This window comes from Melanostigma gelatinosum (assembly GCF_949748355.1).
Source record: "Melanostigma gelatinosum genome assembly, chromosome: 1".
Lineage (NCBI taxonomy): Eukaryota > Metazoa > Chordata > Actinopteri > Perciformes > Zoarcidae > Melanostigma > Melanostigma gelatinosum.
This window is the reverse complement of record NC_136634.1, coordinates 25568649-25577451: the sequence shown is the minus strand read 5'-3', so window position 1 is coordinate 25577451 and position 8803 is coordinate 25568649. Positions and strand designations below refer to the sequence as shown.

At 37.9% G+C, this 8803-nt stretch overlaps 2 long non-coding RNA genes across 2 annotated transcripts; both read left to right on the top strand.

Annotated features, from left to right (window-relative positions):
- Nucleotides 1-1483: 1483 nt before the first annotated feature.
- Nucleotides 1484-3248, top strand: LOC306779030. The gene is made up of 4 exons (XR_013772089.1): nucleotides 1484-2214; nucleotides 2516-2601; nucleotides 2706-2949; nucleotides 3071-3248. It is a non-coding gene; the product is annotated as an uncharacterized lncRNA (long non-coding RNA).
- Nucleotides 3249-6353: 3105 nt separating this feature from the next.
- LOC306788912 lies at nucleotides 6354-8118 on the top strand. The gene is made up of 4 exons (XR_013772629.1): nucleotides 6354-7084; nucleotides 7386-7471; nucleotides 7576-7819; nucleotides 7941-8118. It is a non-coding gene; the product is annotated as an uncharacterized lncRNA (long non-coding RNA).
- The last annotated feature ends 685 nt before the right edge of the window (nucleotides 8119-8803 follow it).

Below are 8803 nucleotides of genomic sequence, written 5' to 3'. Positions count from 1 at the left end.
TTATACACCACTGATAGTTATGTACATTAACTGCGCCACGTGTGTTTGACAGCATTAGTTACTAACGTTAGTTACTTGGCAGATAAGGATATCAGACAAAATGTACTCAACTAATAAATGCTGTGTTATTTCAGATTAAACTACCAGCAGTATATAACGTCATTAAAGTGATGACCACATGCTTTTTTGTACTTTTACTTAAGTCAGACTTTGAGTAAGTAAGATTTGAATGCAGGAATTTTACTTAAAGAGTATTTACACCATGTGGTGGTATTAATACATATTTGTTTACTGAAGTACAAGATGTGTAGACTTTCTCCATCACTGTTAAAATAATGTTTATTACATTATACAAGAAGTGCAAGAAGATATTAATTTAATGACGTTCTAATTCTCATCTGTTTGCATCTCAGTGATGGATGAAGATGAAGCGCTGGAGAGAGGGATGCTAAGTATCTCCTTCAAAGCCACATGTGCAGAGCTGAGAGTAAACATTTGATGTCTTTCATTTATACCACCTGAAGATTTAAAATCAGTTACAGTTCAGCCGGTTTGCTGAACGGTTAATCGTGTGTTCTATTCAGTGTACATGCTATGTTTTTTGTTTATGTTTAACAGCTGTTTCTGCATCATCAAACAGCCAGACAACAGGCTCCGAGAACAGAAAGAGGCTTTTCACCAAAAACATTCTTATCCCACATGAAGCATGACTTGAACCGTTCTGTCTCATGTAGTCAATATGTTTTTTAATACTTGTTTTATTTACAGATGTCCAGCTTGACAATATGTCAGATCTCCTGAAACCGGCTCATCTCAAGCTGCAAGAACACATGATCCTCATTGCTCAGTAGCTTGACCAAACCGGTTTGACATCATCTGCTGATCTACGGACTATGACCCCAAACCACCATTCTGATTCCAAGACAATTACTGTCGTTTGCATAGCAACCGCTTCATTTGAATTCGTATTGTCCAGGCCTGAATGTACCATGATTGCAATTACGCATAGGAGCGTTGCCAACAAAATGCAGGCATTCCAGAAAGAACATTCAGACTTGGTTTTGCTTCTAAAACACTAGTTACTTGGCAGATTAAGGATATCAGACAACATATACTCAACTAATAAATTGTGTTATTTCAGATGAAACTACCAGCAGTATATAACGTCATTAAAGTGATGAACACATGCTTTTTTGTACTTTTACTTAAGTCAGACTTTGAGTAAGTAAGATTTGAATGCAGGAATTTTACTTAAAGAGTATTTACACCATGTGGTGGTATTAATACATATTTGTTTACTGAAGTACAAGATGTGTAGACTTTCTCCATCACTGTTAAAATAATGTTTATTACATTATACAAGAAGTGCAAGAAGATATTAATTTAATGACGTTCTAATTCTCATCTGTTTGCATCTCAGTGATGGATGAAGATGAAGCGCTGGAGAGAGGGATGCTAAGTATCTCCTTCAAAGCCACATGTGCAGAGCTGAGAGTAAACATTTGATGTCTTTCATTTATACCACCTGAAGATTTAAAATCAGTTACAGTTCAGCCGGTTTGCTGAACGGTTAATCGTGTGTTCTATTCAGTGTACATGCTATGTTTTTTGTTTATGTTTAACAGCTGTTTCTGCATCATCAAACAGCCAGACAACAGGCTCCGAGAACAGAAAGAGGCTTTTCACCAAAAACATTCTTATCCCACATGAAGCATGACTTGAACTGTTCTGTCTCATGTAGTCAATATGTTTTTTAATACTTGTTTTATTTACAGATGTCCAGCTTGACAATATGTCAGATCTCCTGAAACCGGCTCATCTCAAGCTGCAAGAACACATGATCCTCATTGCTCAGTAGCTTGACCAAACCGGTTTGACATCATCTGCTGATCTACGGACTATGACCCCAAACCACCATTCTGATTCCAAGACAATTACTGTCGTTTGCATAGCAACCGCTTCATTTGAATTCGTATTGTCCAGGCCTGAATGTACCATGATTGCAATTACGCATAGCTTCAGCAACACATTGTCCTCGTTCACTGACAAATAGCTTTACCAATGGATTTCCAATCTACTGATACCAGTGACCTGCTGATACGTGACGTAAAGGGGGCGTGGTTCCAGCTATAAAAGATGTCTCAAATTGTCACACAGCACAGATGAGCCCAGACAGCTATTCGACCAACATCTCCACGAAATCAACTTTACTTGGTAAGCTTCTTCTCTTTTAGATATTAACTGCCTTCTCTGTTAGATAGTAACACCAACTTACAGCAGGAGAATTCGCCTCACTTACAGTTAAAATAAAGACTGTATACATCAATTATTATTCTCCGTTTTGACATTTAACTGGATGGATTATAAATAATTTCATGGTTTTTTATTTGAGTGAACTCTCATTTCACTAAAATAAAGGCTGCATTACGCTCACTGGATTATAGTCCTGTTATCTGTTCGTTTGTGCAGCAGTTCTGATTCTGATATTGAATAAACCTTTTCTTGTGTTTCACAGCAATGGCATTTTCATCCCCGTCTAAATTCCAAACAACAGATGACCCGGAAATCAAAGCACTCATACAGGCCTGTCAACTTCTTACCGTAAGTTCAACTATTCTTACTTAGAACATAATTATTAAAGATACCTTCTATCACATTGTTGTCATTTACTTACATTTTGCAGTGTTTGCTCTATTTCCTTACAGTATAGCTGTGGAGATACTTCAGTCACCAGACATAAACTGTACAGTACATGCCTGAAGACATGTAGTGATGTCACTACACACATGGTCAATCGGGCAAAAGAGCAATCCAAACATGACAAACAAGTGCAATACCTGCGCAGAGAGCTGGAAAAGGCAACCCAGGAATGCACAAAACTTAAATATCAACTGGATGAGCAGAACAAAGCGGCTTTAAGAGCCGCTGAATTAAAGGACTTTCTAGATGGTAATTATCGTACCTGCTATTCATGATTGTCATTCCATAATTACAAACTTCTGTTATATACACTTGATACTAATCCTACACGCAGTAAACATATTTGACACTGTTTACTTATGCTTCTCAGATACCCATGATGAAGAGATGGTGGCTTTGCTAGAAGCTGTTTCAGCACAGGAAGCAGAGACTCCACCGACACCTGAGACTCCACCTGAATCACAGACTCCACCTACAGCTGCAGCAGAAATGGCACCTACAATCTGAAAACATGCACACACACACACTTTTATACTTTTTTAAACATTGTCCCTTTTTTTGACAATAAAGAGCTTTCCAACCTTGACTCACTTGCTGATGTGCCACTTTCATATTGTATTTGGTCTTGTCTTGTACAATTAGGAAACAAATCGTCAAGGGGCAAACTTTCTGTATCTGTTGTACTTCACACAACAGCCAACTACTGCCACAATATGTATGCATAATAGAGAACCTAAACATTTGAGTGATTACAAATTCTAAAAAGCTTGACGCTTCAGTGAACAACGTGGTGTGAAGTCATTTTACAGTATATAGCTTTGGCGCCACATGATGGCGCCAAAGCTATTATTCGTTTCAAACAAATAATACAGGCTTGCTAGCCAGGTTAGCCACTTAGCTCAACTTTGGGCTATTATCTCGACAGCTAATTACATGACAAACACTGACAGTAAATGCACTCAAAACATTAAGTACAACAACAAAACGAAACAGTTACGCCACATATCTTCAGTTACACTTCTATCACTTTGCAAACACAATCTGGTGCTTTAATAACAGTTATATTATATTCACATTATACCAGCAACACCTTGCCTTATAACTCACAAGTATACACTGTATATAACAAGGAGACATCTTTGTGACATATGGCCAATCTTTGTTTAGTGAAAATGACACAATAAATTATGACAGATGCTAAGTTCAAATGTAATCGGTCAAATAGTGTTGCTGACAATCCTGAATAAATCCAGACGTTTGAACGAAACGTTTTTCACATTAATATATAACAGATATGACAGATGTATTAACCGCTGTTTACAATACCTCTAACAATATCTATCATCAATTAGTATCTGCAGCAAAAGAAAATATCCCCGCGTTCAACCAGTATGGATATAATATATATTTGGCCACCAGCAGCGCTGTGGTGCCGTTCTGCGGGTGAAAGACTTTCTCCGGAGACAGACCGGATGTTTGTTCTGGTAGTGGACGGAGAATGGCGAGAGTGCTGAAGAGCACTGTTGCGATTTCTTAAAGAAACGGGATTAGACCATAGGATTTAGTTGGAAAACAGTGAAGAAAAGGTTACCCTGAAACTGGACACTCCGGTACAGTAGGTGGCGGTATGCACCTATACAAGTTGGTTGCGACCCGCCAATCAAATTTAAAGAAGAAGAAGAAGAAGACCGGATGTTGTGAAAGTCTTGGCTGTGTGCACGCTACATACACGACGGTAAGTAGTCATTAAGATGAATAATAATGAATTAAAATGTCATGATAATTAGTCTGGGTGCTGTCTGACATTCACGTGAAAGCTATGAAGATAAAGTTCGTCGGTTCTTTCAGTTTTATTGTTCATTCATGTCCGACTTTGTTGTGTTTTTGCGGCCGAAATCATGTAAACACGAGCGTGCATTTAAATATGATTTAACGTTTACTGCTGTACGTCGCTGAATATAATGAAGGCTGACCAGCGGCCCGTTAACGTGCGATATAACGTTACTCTGGACGTTACTTTACGGACACTTAAGATAAGATAAGATAAGATAATCCTTTATTAGTCCCTCAGTGGGGAACTAAAGAACAAGCAGCTGTGACCGGACACAGTGCTTCATGTGAATCACGTTACCGTGAAATAAACACGCACGTATCCGTTGTATCACGTCACGTATCGTCATTAATGCATGTAGTTCATAGTTATGTACATTAACTGCTCCACGTGTGTTTGACAGCATTAGTTACTTGGCAGATTAAGGATATCAGACAAAATGTACTCAACTAATAAATTATGTGTTATTTCAGATGAAACTACCAGCACTATATAACGTCATTAAAGTGATGAACACATGCTTTTTTGTACTTTTACTTAAGTCAGACTTTGAGTAAGTAAGATTTGAATGCAGGAATTTTACTTAAAGAGTATTTACACCATGTGGTGGTATTAATACATATTTGTTTACTGAAGTACAAGATGTGTAGACTTTCTCCATCACTGTTAAAATAATGTTTATTACATTATACAAGAAGTGCAAGAAGATATTAATTTAATGACGTTCTAATTCTCATCTGTTTGCATCTCAGTGATGGATGAAGATGAAGCGCTGGAGAGAGGGATGCTAAGTATCTCCTTCAAAGCCACATGTGCAGAGCTGAGAGTAAACATTTGATGTCTTTCATTTATACCACCTGAAGATTTAAAATCAGTTACAGTTCAGCCGGTTTGCTGAACGGTTAATCGTGTGTTCTATTCAGTGTACATGCTATGTTTTTTGTTTATGTTTAACAGCTGTTTCTGCATCATCAAACAGCCAGACAACAGGCTCCGAGAACAGAAAGAGGCTTTTCACCAAAAACATTCTTATCCCACATGAAGCATGACTTGAACCGTTCTGTCTCATGTAGTCAATATGTTTTTTAATACTTGTTTTATTTACAGATGTCCAGCTTGACAATATGTCAGATCTCCTGAAACCGGCTCATCTCAAGCTGCAAGAACACATGATCCTCATTGCTCAGTAGCTTGACCAAACCGGTTTGACATCATCTGCTGATCTACGGACTATGACCCCAAACCACCATTCTGATTCCAAGACAATTACTGTCGTTTGCATAGCAACCGCTTCATTTGAATTCGTATTGTCCAGGCCTGAATGTACCATGATTGCAATTACGCATAGGAGCGTTGCCAACAAAATGCAGGCATTCCAGAAAGAACATTCAGACTTGGTTTTGCTTCTAAAACACTAGTTACTTGGCAGATTAAGGATATCAGACAACATATACTCAACTAATAAATTGTGTTATTTCAGATGAAACTACCAGCAGTATATAACGTCATTAAAGTGATGAACACATGCTTTTTTGTACTTTTACTTAAGTCAGACTTTGAGTAAGTAAGATTTGAATGCAGGAATTTTACTTAAAGAGTATTTACACCATGTGGTGGTATTAATACATATTTGTTTACTGAAGTACAAGATGTGTAGACTTTCTCCATCACTGTTAAAATAATGTTTATTACATTATACAAGAAGTGCAAGAAGATATTAATTTAATGACGTTCTAATTCTCATCTGTTTGCATCTCAGTGATGGATGAAGATGAAGCGCTGGAGAGAGGGATGCTAAGTATCTCCTTCAAAGCCACATGTGCAGAGCTGAGAGTAAACATTTGATGTCTTTCATTTATACCACCTGAAGATTTAAAATCAGTTACAGTTCAGCCGGTTTGCTGAACGGTTAATCGTGTGTTCTATTCAGTGTACATGCTATGTTTTTTGTTTATGTTTAACAGCTGTTTCTGCATCATCAAACAGCCAGACAACAGGCTCCGAGAACAGAAAGAGGCTTTTCACCAAAAACATTCTTATCCCACATGAAGCATGACTTGAACTGTTCTGTCTCATGTAGTCAATATGTTTTTTAATACTTGTTTTATTTACAGATGTCCAGCTTGACAATATGTCAGATCTCCTGAAACCGGCTCATCTCAAGCTGCAAGAACACATGATCCTCATTGCTCAGTAGCTTGACCAAACCGGTTTGACATCATCTGCTGATCTACGGACTATGACCCCAAACCACCATTCTGATTCCAAGACAATTACTGTCGTTTGCATAGCAACCGCTTCATTTGAATTCGTATTGTCCAGGCCTGAATGTACCATGATTGCAATTACGCATAGCTTCAGCAACACATTGTCCTCGTTCACTGACAAATAGCTTTACCAATGGATTTCCAATCTACTGATACCAGTGACCTGCTGATACGTGACGTAAAGGGGGCGTGGTTCCAGCTATAAAAGATGTCTCAAATTGTCACACAGCACAGATGAGCCCAGACAGCTATTCGACCAACATCTCCACGAAATCAACTTTACTTGGTAAGCTTCTTCTCTTTTAGATATTAACTGCCTTCTCTGTTAGATAGTAACACCAACTTACAGCAGGAGAATTCGCCTCACTTACAGTTAAAATAAAGACTGTATACATCAATTATTATTCTCCGTTTTGACATTTAACTGGATGGATTATAAATAATTTCATGGTTTTTTATTTGAGTGAACTCTCATTTCACTAAAATAAAGGCTGCATTACGCTCACTGGATTATAGTCCTGTTATCTGTTCGTTTGTGCAGCAGTTCTGATTCTGATATTGAATAAACCTTTTCTTGTGTTTCACAGCAATGGCATTTTCATCCCCGTCTAAATTCCAAACAACAGATGACCCGGAAATCAAAGCACTCATACAGGCCTGTCAACTTCTTACCGTAAGTTCAACTATTCTTACTTAGAACATAATTATTAAAGATACCTTCTATCACATTGTTGTCATTTACTTACATTTTGCAGTGTTTGCTCTATTTCCTTACAGTATAGCTGTGGAGATACTTCAGTCACCAGACATAAACTGTACAGTACATGCCTGAAGACATGTAGTGATGTCACTACACACATGGTCAATCGGGCAAAAGAGCAATCCAAACATGACAAACAAGTGCAATACCTGCGCAGAGAGCTGGAAAAGGCAACCCAGGAATGCACAAAACTTAAATATCAACTGGATGAGCAGAACAAAGCGGCTTTAAGAGCCGCTGAATTAAAGGACTTTCTAGATGGTAATTATCGTACCTGCTATTCATGATTGTCATTCCATAATTACAAACTTCTGTTATATACACTTGATACTAATCCTACACGCAGTAAACATATTTGACACTGTTTACTTATGCTTCTCAGATACCCATGATGAAGAGATGGTGGCTTTGCTAGAAGCTGTTTCAGCACAGGAAGCAGAGACTCCACCGACACCTGAGACTCCACCTGAATCACAGACTCCACCTACAGCTGCAGCAGAAATGGCACCTACAATCTGAAAACATGCACACACACACACTTTTATACTTTTTTAAACATTGTCCCTTTTTTTGACAATAAAGAGCTTTCCAACCTTGACTCACTTGCTGATGTGCCACTTTCATATTGTATTTGGTCTTGTCTTGTACAATTAGGAAACAAATCGTCAAGGGGCAAACTTTCTGTATCTGTTGTACTTCACACAACAGCCAACTACTGCCACAATATGTATGCATAATAGAGAACCTAAACATTTGAGTGATTACAAATTCTAAAAAGCTTGACGCTTCAGTGAACAACGTGGTGTGAAGTCATTTTACAGTATATAGCTTTGGCGCCACATGATGGCGCCAAAGCTATTATTCGTTTCAAACAAATAATACAGGCTTGCTAGCCAGGTTAGCCACTTAGCTCAACTTTGGGCTATTATCTCGACAGCTAATTACATGACAAACACTGACAGTAAATGCACTCAAAACATTAAGTACAACAACAAAACGAAACAGTTACGCCACATATCTTCAGTTACACTTCTATCACTTTGCAAACACAATCTGGTGCTTTAATAACAGTTATATTATATTCACATTATACCAGCAACACCTTGCCTTATAACTCACAAGTATACACTGTATATAACAAGGAGACATCTTTGTGACATATGGCCAATCTTTGTTTAGTGAAAATGACACAATAAATTATGACAGATGCTAAGTTCAAATGTAATCGGTCAAATAGTGTTGCTG